Raw genomic sequence first — 14,570 nt, 5'->3', positions numbered from 1 at the left:
GGATAATTCCTAGTTTCGAACTACGTAAGAGGTGGTGCATAGGAATTATTAATTTACTTTGGGAAAAAGTTAAAAAAGCACTAAATGTTCAGCACATAGCTGTATTTATGTATGTCTGTATAAAATGAATATAAAGTGGCTCGACGTACAAAATCATAATAAATTCTCCACCCGATCCATGGAACATGAAACTATCTAATCACTTACGATAAGAAGAATGATGTCACCAGAGCTATTGACATATCTTATGACTCACTGTTATAGATAGATCCGTCACAAGCGTAGTAGTTTCGATTTTACCTTAGCCACTATGACGGTGTACTTCCCTCTCGGACACACAGCTCTTCTGCTGACAACAGATGACTCAGGAATTCTCCGCCGGAGCCAAACTTTCACAGATAATTTGCTCCGTTGATTATCTGTCAGGACGGCCACTTCTTATATACAGATGGCGAGGTGAGACGTAAGGAGTTGGAGTTGAGGCAAAAGGCAGGTGAGTGTGGCAGGCTCTCGCGTCGTTTCTCTCTCTCCCTCTCTCTCTCTCACTCCCTCCCTCCCTCCCTCCCAGTTTAACGGTATGCCTCATTCATACTTAGACTATCGGGAGATGCACACGAGCTGTGGCAGCGAACGGGTGAGTGTAGCAGCACGCTAGTTCCGCTCTCTCTCTCTCTCTCTCTCTCTCTCTCTCTCTCTCTCTCTGTCAACTTAACAGTAGGATCCATTCGCACATTCATGTCCGTAGTAGAAACTGACAGTCAGCGTATATCTATGAGACTCACGCAGCCTGAGACCTTCCGCGAACGGTCGACCTTGATCTTCACTGCGCATGCGCTGTTGGTGCCGCCTCACTTGCTTATCTCTCTTGGTTGCAGTATCGCTCAGTCTGTCAGTAGTGGGTGTGGGTTTGTTCTACAAACGACACGAATGAATTTCAAAACTAGTCTCCGTTTGCATTGTAACAAAACTCTCATGTGAGAAAAGCGTGAATTCGTAACCTTGGGGTTAATTTTCTAGTTTTTGATTGCGAAGTGAGTGTTTTCGGCTGACTGACGATCCGCTGCCAGTATTGTCAGAGCAACGAGGGCTACTGTAGTGGTTAGCTACCCGATGTTAGTGCCACGGACTTCATGTTGTGTTCAGTTTAGTCACTTCATTGTTTCATTCTCACTCTCGCAACAAACTTGACGATGTCAAATGTGCCGATTGACAAATACAGCACAATTTTAAACAAAATTTATTTATGTGGCTATAAGTTTGTAATTGACTGGGTATTATTTATTTTAACTCTTGGATGGAGTAGGAGAAACAGTCTCAGTGTGTACTTGATATTATGCTGGAGTTTCTGAGACATGTTATTTGCAATGGTAGATTTAATAAATGTATATCTCACCCTCACTCTGTACCAAATTTAGATTCACTACAAAGTTATAAAGATCATATTCCCCCTTGTACTGACGTGTTAACAACTAAGTAACTGTATTTTTAACATTTCTGATGTTTTAAATCTTGCTTGGTTTTTTAAGAACCGTGTCATCTACAGGAGATGTATTTAATGCTTTTAATAACTCATTAAAACGTGTTATGTTTGTAAATTTTAACAGCCTGTCTAAATGCACGACTGGTTTATTCGTTATTGGGAGGGCTGACATAGTTACTACCACTAATTGTATACGCAGCCATTAAGGAGTTTTCCGTATTTCGCTGTCTACGTAGTGTTATATTCAAGAAAGTGATTTTTAAAATAACGTCAATCACGCCACGAGGCCAGGTGGGTATTTCCGAACTCGTGTTTTCGAGCGACGGCGTTGCGTTTCCTGGCAAGCGAATGTGAGTTACGAGTTCGAGGCATGGTGAAGGCCGCTCACGGACGGGTGTGTGGTAGTAAGCCAGGCCCGTTTTCACCGTTTCGTCCTGTGTGGATCGCGCTGCGTTCTTAACCACAATTCATATATGACATAGTTTACAGTGACGGCTGGTCAAGTGCTTCACAAGAAAGCAATAGGAACCTTCTCCTCTTTCTTCTTTTTCTTCTTCCTCTTCTACAATTGAACTGTTTAGGTATTTACGTGTTATGATACTGATCTTTTCCTCTGGCTTCCTTGAATTCTCCCTTTTTCGTTTGTATCTAAGACATTCAGAGATAATCTTTGGATACTCATTCTGTCAATGTGTTCATTCCATTCTGTTCTGCCTGTATTTATGTTAGTTCCTAATATATAAATGTTCAATTCATTCCCAATTTCTCCACTGTATCTATATCATATTCATATGTAATGTCATATCCTACATATCTTATACAAAATATTCTAATATTGATATAAAACATCAATTTATTGTAATATTAAACAAAAAGAATAGTGGATCCGTTTGTATCACTCCTTCAAAAATTGTTGGAATAAGGAACCCCAATTCGTAGAACCAAAACAAGAACAACAGGAGAATATGGTGGTGTATTTAGAACTACGTAGAGAATTTCCGTGTCCGTTCTAGTCCCTTGCTCGCAATTTTCATATCTTCAGCCAGGCAATACAATCGCAAAAAAGAAAACGGTGGCTTCGCAAAAAACTTTTTCCAACGCATCATGTTCACTTTGTACACTGCAGGTATGAAACTGCCAGGAGAATAAAAGACTGAAAGACAAACGCAACACCAACAAATAATTAAAAATTGTTCAAATGGCTCTAAGCTCTATGGGACTTAACATCTGAGGTCATTAGTCCCCTAAACTTAGAACTACTTAAACCTAACTACCCTAAGGACATCACACACATCCATGCCCAAGGCAGCATTCGAACCTGCGACCGTAGCAGCAGCGCGGTTCCGGACTGAAGCACCTAGAGCCGCTCGGCCACCGCGGCCGGCAAATAATTAACGTAGTATAATGAAATATCGGGAATGAATTTGTCTAGGTAACATATTTAAGTGATTAACATTGCAAGATTACAGACAGCCATTGCAAATTTAAAATTATGGTACATTAATAACTGGTGTAATCGCCGGAATGTTGAATGCAAGCTTGCAAACGTGCATACATTGTGTTGTAAAGGTGTCCGATGTCAGTTTGTGGGATGGAGTTCGATGCCTTCTGTACTTGGTCAGCCAATACAGGGGCGGTTAATGCTGTTTGCGGATGACGCTGGAGTTGTCATCCGATGATGCACCAAAGTTCAAAAATGGTTCAAATGGTTCTGAGCACTATGGGACTTAACAGTTGAGGCCATCAGTCCCCTAGAATTTAGAACTACTTAAACCTAACTAACCTCGGCACATCACACACATCCGTGCCCGAGGCAGGATTCGAACATGCGACCGTAGCGGTCGCGCGGTTCCAGACTGTAGCGCCTAGAACCGCTCGGCCACTCCGGCCGGCTGCACCAAAGTCATATGCCGAGTATAAGCGGCTTCCCCTCCTGGAAGTGCCTCATGGCCATCTGTAGACCAGTCTCCTTGCGACAGTACATTACCGTGATCACCGCTACCAGCAATCGTATACAATGGTTATGTCCCTGCCAAGTCTTTCTGCCGTATCGCAGAAGGATCATCCCGGTTCTCGTAGCTGTATTACACGACGTCGTTCAAACTCCGTGACGTGTTGATAATGCGTCTTTGTCACCATAAAGACATTCTTGACTAACATCAAGTCACCACGTCCAATGTCAGAGGTAACTAACACTCACGACATAGTGTATGTAAAGCAAACCTGGTTTGCATCCGCATAGTGGCTTTACTAACGCCACTCTTATGCGACCGACAAGAAATATAAATATACGAGGCGTCTTTTTTAAATAAGTACCGTTTTACCACACCGCGGCCGCAGCGCTCCGGTCGGCGTTCTGCGCATGCGCCCTGGGTACCTACATCTGTTGTCTACAAACTGACGCCATTACAGTCTGATTCTTCTTTGTTTACGTTGTGTACTGAGTGTTTAAGATGCCTCCGATAATCGTGAGTCCCGCCGACTGTGAAGTACGGGCTGTTATTTCTTAGTGCTAAAGGCCTAAAAGCGATCGATATTCATCGTGAGATCTGAGCAGTTTACGGAGAAAACATTATGAGTGATGGAATTGTAAGAACGTGGGTGAGAGCATTTAAAGATGGCCGCACAAATGTGCATGATATAACAACGGAGTGGGCGTCCTTCGGTCGTTAATGAAAGTTTGGTGAAGGAAGTGGACAATAAGGTGAGAGAAAACAGATGCTTTACGATTTCCTCCTTCCTTCCCTAATGTTTCTCATAGTGTTTTGTATGGTATTGTGACCGAGCACTTGAATTACCGAAAATTGTGCGCACATTGGGTACTGAAAATGTTGACGGATGTGCACAAAACCAGATGTTTAGACAGTGCATTGACTTTCCTTGAGCGGTACCACAATAACGGTGATGATTTTGTAAGCCAAATTGTTACGGGCGATGAAACATGGGTGGCCTACATCACACCAGAATCAAAGCAACAGTCCATGGAATGGCAGCATTCAGATTCACCCAGAAAAATGAAGTTTAAGCAAACAATTTCTGTCCAAAAAATCATGTGCACAGATTTTTGGGACAGAAAAGGAGTATTGCTTGTGGAATTTCTGCCTCGTAATGAGACAATCAATGTAGCAGCTTACTGTAAGACATTGCACAATCTGCGTCGTTCAATTCAGAACAAAAGACGTGGCAAGTTGAGCAAGGGCATCGTTTTGCTGCAAGACAATGCCCGTCCGCATGTGACGAATCAGACCAAAGATCTCATCACATCTTTTCGATGGGAAACTCTAGATCATCCTCCGTACAGCCCCGATCTTGCGCCCAGTGACTACCATCTGTTCCTACACTTGATGGAACACCAGGGCAGTCATTGTCTTCAAGACGATGACGAAGTCAAAACAGTGGTGATGCAGTGGTTAACAAATCAGGCGGCAGACTTCTATGAGGAGGGTATTCAAAAAGTGGTACAACGTTATGACAAGTGCCTCAATATTGACGGAAATTATGTAGAAAGGTAGATTAAGGTACAGGCTTGCATGCAAAAATAAAATTATTGAGATACCATAGCAAGTCTTTTTTAAATTTCAAAACGGTACTTACTCAAAAAAACACGCCTCGTACATCATCTGTCACATGCAGAAACACCCCTACCAACTTTTGTTTATGTCGCACAGCTCGTTCTTGATGTTGCGATTTTTTATTAATATAGTTTACATATTGAAAGTGCATATCCCACAGCATGATTTTTGCAGATAACTTTAAAAGAAACTTAGTGACATTCTAGTCGACAGATTTGTATGTTTGAGAACGGCACATCTCGAATTAATTGCGCTGACAAAATTTACGTACAAGAAAATTATGCAAGAGGTATTTGCTGGAAACGAGCTTTGTATATGATGGAGTGCTTGGAACCGGATCAGGGAAAGCGACTGTATTCCTCTACGTTAGCTGCTTTTTACAGCGCCAGTGGCAAATATTTCTGAGGATTGCCAATCCGAAATGCCGTACTCTGTTTTTAAATAATGTGAAAACGCGACGACATTTGAGTATAAACTGTCTGATTCCTTACCGCGTCAGAAGAGGGTAAAACCTCAGTGTTTTGTCATTCACATTCATCGTCTTCGTCAGAAGCGGCTGACTACGAACAATGCTTTGAATAACAATTTCTGCCTTACTACCTAGCGTGTTCAGTTATTTTCATGGACTACGCTAGCAACTTACCTGTGCCAGTCATTAATGCTAAACACTCAGACACTATTAAGTCGGTGATCTCTAACAAAATACCACCTTTTTCATTAAAATTTCAGAGCGGAGTTGTTGGTCCTTTAAAAGGCCACGAATCGGCTCTGCGTACATAGGAGCAGATGAAACAGCGAAGCAACAGGGACGTCGTCTTGTTACCCCACCACCACGCCATTCGAATTACAATCGAATTTAACGGCCTGTCTTACCTTAGAACCTCGTTCCTTGAGGACGTGTTCAGCATAAATAACGTTTGAGTAAGTCTACGGCTTACGTTCAGTCCCCTACTAATTTTATTGCCTGCAACTGGTCGCTATTGAATTTCAGTGGTTTAATTCGGTCAAAACTTTTGATGTTATGGAATGCTTCCGATATCTCCTTTCTTTTCTTATAGGCTCTTCTCAGCTATTCAATCAAAAACATTTTAAAAAATGATGAATGGAATGTAAGTTAGGAGAGATATTTATCTCACCATCAGGTTGTAAAACTTAGCTCATGAGATTAAAACGTTAAAGAGACTGCCAAAACAATTCCGTTGTTCACAAAATGAAATGGAATAAAAGCACATTGGATTATCGGGATTACTGAAGAATGAGATAGAACCCATCGGCTTTGACCAATGACGTCAGAAGTTACCAGAGATGATGTATTGCACAGATTTAACAGCAAAGACGAACGTTGGGAAACAAACGAATGCGGGATAGAGAAAACAGATGGTAGACGTGTATCACGTATATCCGTATTTCGAACATAATGTTAGATTTATTACTTCTTTGGGTCCTAGTATCCTATTGTTCATTTGACCTATATAGCTCAACTGAAGAATGGGATACCAGTGCATAAAAGAAAGAAAAAAAAGGGACAGAAATAATGTTAGCATGGACTAACTCAGTTGACAAATATGAGTTGTGTACCGATCTTCTGTTGATCTATATAGCTTAACTGCAGTAAGGGATACAAACTTACGTATGTCGACGTGCCGCCTTCGCTAACACTAGTACCCTGTTCTTCAGCTGACTTACATAGGTCAACTGAAATACGGGTGACAAATTTTACAGTTGTTGCTTTTTTCGTCTCCGCCACTATTAGCATCCTAATATGCAGCTGGTACTAGTACTAGGGGAGGGAAAAGACCGAAATACTGTACGTAAAATTTGAATCCCATACTCCAGCTGGCCTATACAGGTCAGCTGAAGTAGGAGATACAAATTTTTCGTATGTCGGTCTTTTCGCCTTCGATATTACTAGTAATGGCTGAAAAATCTAGCAGTAATACTAGTGCTAGTAAAGGCGAAAAACAGCGACAGTTGTAATATTTGTATCCCGTACTGCAGTTGTTGTTATTGTTGTTGTCTTGCATGATGCAGCTCTCCATGCTACTCTATCCTGTGCAAGCTTCTTCATCTCCCAGTACTTACTGCAACCTACACCCTTCTGAATCCGCTTAGTGTATTCATCTCTTGGTCTCCCTCTACGATTTTTACCCTCCACGCTGCCCTCCAATGCTATATTTGTGATCCCTTGATGCCTCAGAACATGTATTACCAACCGGTCCCTTCTTCTTGTCAAGTTGTGCCACAAACTCTTCTTCTCCCCAATTCTATTCAATACCTCCTCATTAGTTATGTGATTTACCCATCTAATCTTCAGCATTCTTCTGTAGCACCACATTTCAAAAGCTTCTATTCTCTTCTTGTCCAAAGTATCGTCCATGTTTCACTTCCATTCAAGGCTACACTCCATACAAATACTTTCAGAAACGACTTCCTGACACGTAAATCTATACTCAACAAATTTCTCTTCTTCAGAAACGCTTTCCTTGCCATTGCCAGTCTACATTTTATATCCTCCCTACTTCGACCATCATCAGTTATTCTGTTTCCCAAATAGCAAAACTCCTTTACTACTTTAAGTGTCTCATTTCCTAATCTAATTCCCTCAGCATCACCCGACTTAATTTGACTACATTCCATTATCCTCATTTTGCTTTTGTTGATGTTCATCTTATACCCTCCTTTCAAGACACTGTCCATTCCGCTCAACTGCTCTTCGAAGTCCTTTGCTGTCTCTGACAGAATTACAATATCATCGGCGAACCCCAAAGTTTTTATTTCTTCTCCATGGATTTTAGTACCTACACCAAATTTTTCTTTTGTTTCCTTTACTGCTTGCTCAATATACAGATTGAATAACATCGGGGACAGGCTACAACCCTGTCTCACTCCCTTCCCAACCGCTGCTTCCCTTTCATGCCCCTCGACTCTTATAACTGCCATCTGGTTTCTGTACAAATTGTAAATAGCCTTTCGCTCCCTGTATTTTACCCCTGCCACCTTCAGAATTTGAAAGAGAGTATTCCAGTTAACATTGTCAAAAGTTTCTCTAAATCTACAAATGCTAGAAATGTAGGTTTGCCTTTCCTTAATCTATTTTCTAAGATAAGTCGTAGGGTCAGTATTGCCTCCCGTGTTCCAACATTTCTGCGGAATCCAAATTGATCTTCGCCGAGGTCGGCTGCGACCAGTTTTTCCATTCGTAAAGAATACGCGTTAGTATTTTGCAGCTGTGACTTATTAAACTGATAGTTCGGTAATTTTCACATCTGTCAACACCTGCTTTCTTTGGGATTGGAATTATTATATTCTGAAGTCTGAGGGTATTTCGCCTGTCTCATACATCTTGCTCACCAGATGGTAGAGTTTTGTCAGGACTGGCTCTCCCAAGGCCGTCAGTAGTTCTAATGGAATGTTGTCTACTCCCGGAGCCTTGTTTCGGCTCAGGTCTTTCAGTGCTCTGTCAAACTCTTCACGCAGTATCGTATCTCCCATTTCATCTTCTTCTACATTCTCTTTCATTTCCATAATATTGTCCTCAAGTACATCGCCCTTGTATAGACCCTCTATATACTCCTTCCATCTTTCTGCTTTCCCTTCTTTGCTTAGAACTGGGTTTCCATCTGAGCTCTTGATATTCATACAATTGGTTCTCTTTTCTCCAAAGGTCTCTTTAATTTTCCTGTAGGCAGTATCTATCTTACCCCTAGCGAGATAAGCCTCTACATCCTTACATTTGTCCTCTAGCCATCCCTGCTTAGCCATTTTGCACTTCCTGTCGATCTCATATTTGAGACGTTTGTATCCCCTTTTGCCCACTTCATTTTCTGCGTTTTTATATTTTGTCCTTTCGTCAATTAAATTCAATATTTCTTCTGTTACCCAAGGATTTCTACTAGCCCTCGTCTTTTTACCTACTTGATCCTCTGCTGCCTTCACTACTTCATGCCTCAGAGCTACCCATTCTTCTTCTACTGTATTTCTTTACCTCATTCCTGTCAATTGTTCCCTTATGCTCTCCCTGAAACTTTGTACAACCTCTGGTTTAGTCAGTTGATCCAGGTCCCATCTCCTCAAATTCCCACCTTTTTGCAGTTTCTTCAGTTTTAATTTACAGTTCATAACCAATAGATTGTGGTCAGAGTCCACATCTGCCCCTGGAAATGTCTTACAATTTAAAACCTGGTTCCTAAATCTCTGTCTGACCATTATATAATCTATCTGATTCCTTCTAGTATCTCCTGGATTCTTCCATGTATACAACCTTCTTTCATGATTCTTAAACCAAGTGTAAGCTATGATTAAGTTATGCTCTGCACAAAATCCTACCAGGCGGCTTCCTCTTTCATTTCTCTCCCCCAACCCATATTCAGCCACTATGTTTCCTTCTCTCCCTTTTCCTACACTTGAATTCCAGGCACCCATGACTATTAAATTTTCATCTGCCTTCACTACCTGAATAATTTCTTTTATCTCATCATACATTTCATCAATTTCTTCATCATCTGCAGAGCTAGTTGGCATATAAACTTGTACTACTGTTGTAGGCATGGGCTTCGTGTGTATCTTTGCCACAATAATGCGTTCACTATGCTGTTGGTAGTAGCTTACCCGCACTCCAATTTTTTTTATTCATTATTAAACCTACTCCTGCATTACCCCTATTTGATTTTGTATTTATAACCCTGTATTCAACTGACCAAAAGTCTTGTTCCTCCTGCCACCGAACTTCACTAATTCCAACTATATCTAACTGCCCTTTTTAAATTTTCTAACCTACCTGCCCGATTAAGGGATCTGACATTCCACGCTCCGATCGATAGATAAATCCAGTTCTACAAAGGAGAATCAGAAAATAAAAATTCTCCAGAAAAAATAATTCTTCCAAAATCTCTCAAATTCACCAAGGATGAAAATAAGTACCGAGTGAATTGGAACGAAGAAATAACTTAATACAAGATACAAAAATCATACACAATATCTAGCACTATCTTTTAAAAACACATTCATGTATTTTGCTATAATGACGCCTCCTCACAGAAGATAACCGATTTAGTATCTATGATTCGAAAATAAAGACATTAATATCTACGAGTAAACTATGGCGTCATTGGTCAAAGCTGACGTGTTGTCTGCCATCTCCAGTTGACCCGGACTATGTATCCTCGTCTTACACTAAAAGGGTCGTCTGTCAGTGGCCGTCCCGAGTCACACCGCACACTGCACCAGACGGGATTCCGCTGATCTGCTGTGGTCTTCCAGAGTCCCAAGCTGACGATTCTCAAGAGATGCGGAGATTGTTGTGAACCGACATGTTCGTGGTATTACAGGGTATGCGTAGCTGTTAGCTCAACCACAATGCTGTTCTATTGGTCGCCCACATTTTCCTCATTACCTAAGCCTCCGGTCGTCACTTTATAGCAGCTTCTTCAAAGAGGCATTGCAAATTAATAGTTATGTATATGCCTTAAAAGAAAAGCACACAGGCGTTAAGAAATCGTCTTTCCGTCCTCGTTAGCTAGTCCCACAAAATTCTGCGAACATTTTTAAACCACATGGTGCTAAGACAGCGTTACAGAGAAATGATCTAGTCAGTATAACCCGAAACATGTCTGAAACCTGGTAGTGAAGGGAGGGCAGGATTCGCCCGTACGATTATGGACGGGGCCGTAATCAGTTACTATTGGTTGCCTTTTACAGATACACACAATTTATTTCGAACCAGTAATTCCAGACTCAACAATAAATAAAAATACCAAACGTTATTAATGAAGGAATAAACAACTGTATAAATAATAGTGTTTCCGGTGGGTTACAATTTAGCAAATCGCCATTAGATACTGCAGATAATGTTTTATAAGCAAGCCACTGTGATCCGAGCAGAAGGCGTTACACTGCAAAAAAGGCAATAAATTAAGAATTGTTCAAAACTCGCTGCAACTTACAAATTAGGTATTGAAATATTAAAGGTAAGTCGCCACAAAGACAGCAGGAGGCACCAGACGCCAGGAATGGCAGTAAATAAGCTCTTAAAGGCTTACTGCGTAAATACAAATACCAAATTAGAATTTTAAGGCAAATGACCACAATCACGGCTGAAGGACTTACACGCCAGGGCGGCAATAATATAAAAAAATTAGAAACCTAAGGTGAAACAGCAAATACAATAGCAAAGGTTAATGTGAAAAAAGCGACTTATCTCCTTTTAGAACACACATGTCTTACAAGAACTAAGAGGCCACAGACGGTGCTCCAGGAATCGACCTCTGAGAAGGTCCGGCAACAAACACTTCCGCGAGCGATGAGATAGACAGCCAAGAGTTGCATTTACGTCACAAGATGGTAAATCAGACTAGTGGCGGTCTAACGAATGACTAATGATAATCTTGCTGAAGCTACCTGACGTCCGATAAACCAAATGCAACGATGGAACAATACGCCAAAGCCAGGACCGGCGGTCTGCACTGCGTCCCAAGAATACTGCGTTTAGAGCGCCCGGAACGAGAAAGGAATCACCCACCGTCCGCTGACTGAAATTAACAAATCGTAACAAGCTGAACGCAGTAAATAGTAATAAGAAGACGAGGAAAGGTAAACAGATCCATCTTCCCCAAGCACTCCACTCGCTGCTCTTCGCCCCGGCTACACCACGAGCAGCAATACGGATCAGGTCACTGGAGAACCGCGAGATATCACAGTGGTGGAGGTTTCTTACTTGGATCGAAATGCACTCGTCTTAAAGCTTGCTGAATCTGGTATAAGACGGGGTCGTGCACTCCCGTGACCAAAGCCCTTCCATCCGGCAGCCCGTGCATGCCAACTAAACGATACCGTCTGGCCTCCAACAGAGGGCGGAAACCTACAAACAGCACCAACGTGAGCCGCAGTATGGCTCAATGTCGTCGTTAGAAAGAAAAATCAAGTTCGAAAGATGTTATCAAACTGAGTCCACATCCTACAGTGAAAACTGTATCGTCCAGTCACAATAATGTGATCGCCATCTACGTTCTACGTCAGCGTGCAAGAGCCACTCACAGATGGCAGGTGTCAGCACTGGCGACGGAGTATGTATGAAGAATTAAGGCGGGACCCGTAAAAAATAGCGGATGTTCTCGTGCCACCGAGGTTAAAGTACTTCGTGCATGGCAAAATGGCGCTGTCCGAAACCTGCGCCGAGGCAACCACGCCTACGTGTAGTTGGTTTTTCCTCGACGCGGTGGCATGTACCAGCAGGACAGTGTAACGTCCCACACCTCGTTGTGTATGTACAGGGTGTTTCAAAAATGACCGGTATATTTGAAACGGCAATAAAAACTAAACGAGCAGCGATAGAAATACACCGTTTGTTGCAATATGCTTGGGACAACAGTACATTTTCAGGCAGACAAACTTTCGAAATTACAGTAGGTACAATTTTCAACAACAGATGGCGCTGCGGTCTGGGAAACTCTATAGTACGATATTTTCCACATATCCACCATGCGTAGCAATAATATGGCGTAGTCTCTGAATGAAATTACCCGAAACCTTTGACAACGTGTCTGGCGGAATGGCTTCACATGCAGATGAGATGTACTGCTTCAGCTGTTCAATTGTTTCTGGATTCTGGCGGTACACCTGGTCTTTCAAGTGTCCCCACAGAAAGAAGTCACAGGGGTTCATGTCTGGCGAATAGGGAGGCCAATCCACGCCGCCTCCTGTATGTTTCGGATAGCCCAAAGCAATCACACGATCATCGAAATATTCATTCAGGAAATTAAAGACGTCGGCCGTGCGATGTGGCCGGGCACCATCTTGCATAAACCACGAGGTGTTCGCAGTGTCGTCTAAGGCAGTTTGTACCGCCACAAATTCACGAAGAATGTCCAGATAGCGTGATGTAGTAATCGTTTCGGATCTGAAAAATGGGCCAATGACTCCTTTGGAAGAAATGGCGGCCCAGACCAGTACTTTTTGAGGATGCAGGGACGATGGGACTGCAACATGGGGCTTTTCGGTTCCCCATATGCGCCAGTTATGTTTATTGACGAAGCCGTCCAGGTAAAAATAAGCTTCGTCAGTAAACCAAATGCTGCCCACATGCATATCGCTGTCATCAATCCTGTGCACTATATCGTTAGCGAATGTCTCTCGTGCAGCAACGGTAGCGGCGCTGAGGGGTTGCCGCGTTTGAATTTTGTATGGATAGAGGTGTAAACTCTGGCGCATCAGACGATACGTGGACGTCGGCGTCATTTGGACCGCAGCTGCAACACGGCGAACGGAAACCCGAGGCCGCTGTCGGATCACCTGCTGCACTAGCTGCGCGTTGCCCTCTGTGGTTGCCGTACGCGGTCGCCCTACCTTTCCAGCACGTTCATCCGTCACATTCCCAGTCCGTTGAAATTTTTCAAACAGATCCTTTATTGTATCGCTTTTCGGTCCTTTGGTTACATTAAACCTCCGTTGAAAACTTCGTCTTGTTGCAACAACACTGTGTTCTAGGCGGTGGAATTCCAACACCAGAAAAATCCTCTGTTCTAAGGAATAAACCATGTTGTCTGCAGCACACTTGCACGTTGTGAACAGCACACGCTTACAGCAGAAAGACGACGTACAGAATGGCGCACCTACAGACTGTGTTGTCTTCTATATCTTTCACATCACTTGCAGCGCCATCTGTTGTTGAAAATTGTAACTACTGTAATTTCGAAAGTTTGTCCGCCTGAAAATGTACTGTTGTCCCAAGCATATTGCAACAAACGCTGTATTTCTATCGCTGCTCGTTTAGTTTTCATTGCCGTTTCAAATATACCGGTCATTTTTGAAACACCCTGTACGTGGTTCGAAGAGCACCTGGTTGAGTTTATCGCACTCCCACGGTCGCCAGTGGCGTCGGATTTAAACTCAATCGATAGCCTGTGGGATAACCTCGATCTGGCTGTTCACACCATGGATCCTCAGTCGAGAGAACTAGCGCAGCTGTTGAAGCCACTGGAGTACCTTCCAGAGCCTCACTGACTCTCTTTCTGCCTGTTCAGGCTTTTGACAGGTGGTCACGTCAATGTGACTGGACAGTGTGTATTGGACAGACGCGAAGAGCATTTTCGGTCAGATACAAGGAACGTAAAGAGGCATTCAGACTGAGTAATTATGACAAATAAGCTGTCGCGAATTATGTAAACGAAACAGGCCTACCTCATAAACGGGAGAAGAAGACTTGGAAAGAGAGGGAACTCGGTTCGCTGGAAGAACTGGAGACCGCCATTCACGAAAAGAAACATGGCAGTATACTGAATACGTAATTTACTGGCAACGAAATGAGATTTCTGAACGCCTTCACAGAATTATTTTAAGACAGGTACATAATTATGACCGACCCTAGGAGAGATCAGATTTCGGAGAAATTTCGGAACACGCGAGGCAATACTGTTCCTACGACATACAGCATTTGCAGACTTAGAGAAAACTTTTGACAATGTTGACTGGAACGCTTTATTTGAAATTTTAAAAGTAGCTGGGGTAAAATGCAGGCAGCATAA

General features: G+C 42.5%; 1 protein-coding gene across 1 annotated transcript in view; it reads left to right on the top strand.

The window, feature by feature from the left end:
* The first annotated feature begins 599 nt into the window (after positions 1-599).
* LOC126191044 (cytochrome P450 6k1-like) overlaps positions 600-14,570 on the top strand; it is a 100,196-nt gene continuing 86,225 nt past the window's right edge. The window contains exon 1 of the mRNA XM_049931756.1: positions 600-634. The gene's annotated coding sequence lies outside the window, so the exon portion shown is untranslated. The remainder of the gene's footprint in view (positions 635-14,570) is intronic.

The sequence above is a fragment of the Schistocerca cancellata genome, chromosome 6 (assembly GCF_023864275.1).
Source record: "Schistocerca cancellata isolate TAMUIC-IGC-003103 chromosome 6, iqSchCanc2.1, whole genome shotgun sequence".
Lineage (NCBI taxonomy): Eukaryota > Metazoa > Arthropoda > Insecta > Orthoptera > Acrididae > Schistocerca > Schistocerca cancellata.
The sequence above is the reverse complement of the archived record's forward strand: the minus strand, read 5'-3'. Positions and strand labels throughout refer to the sequence as shown.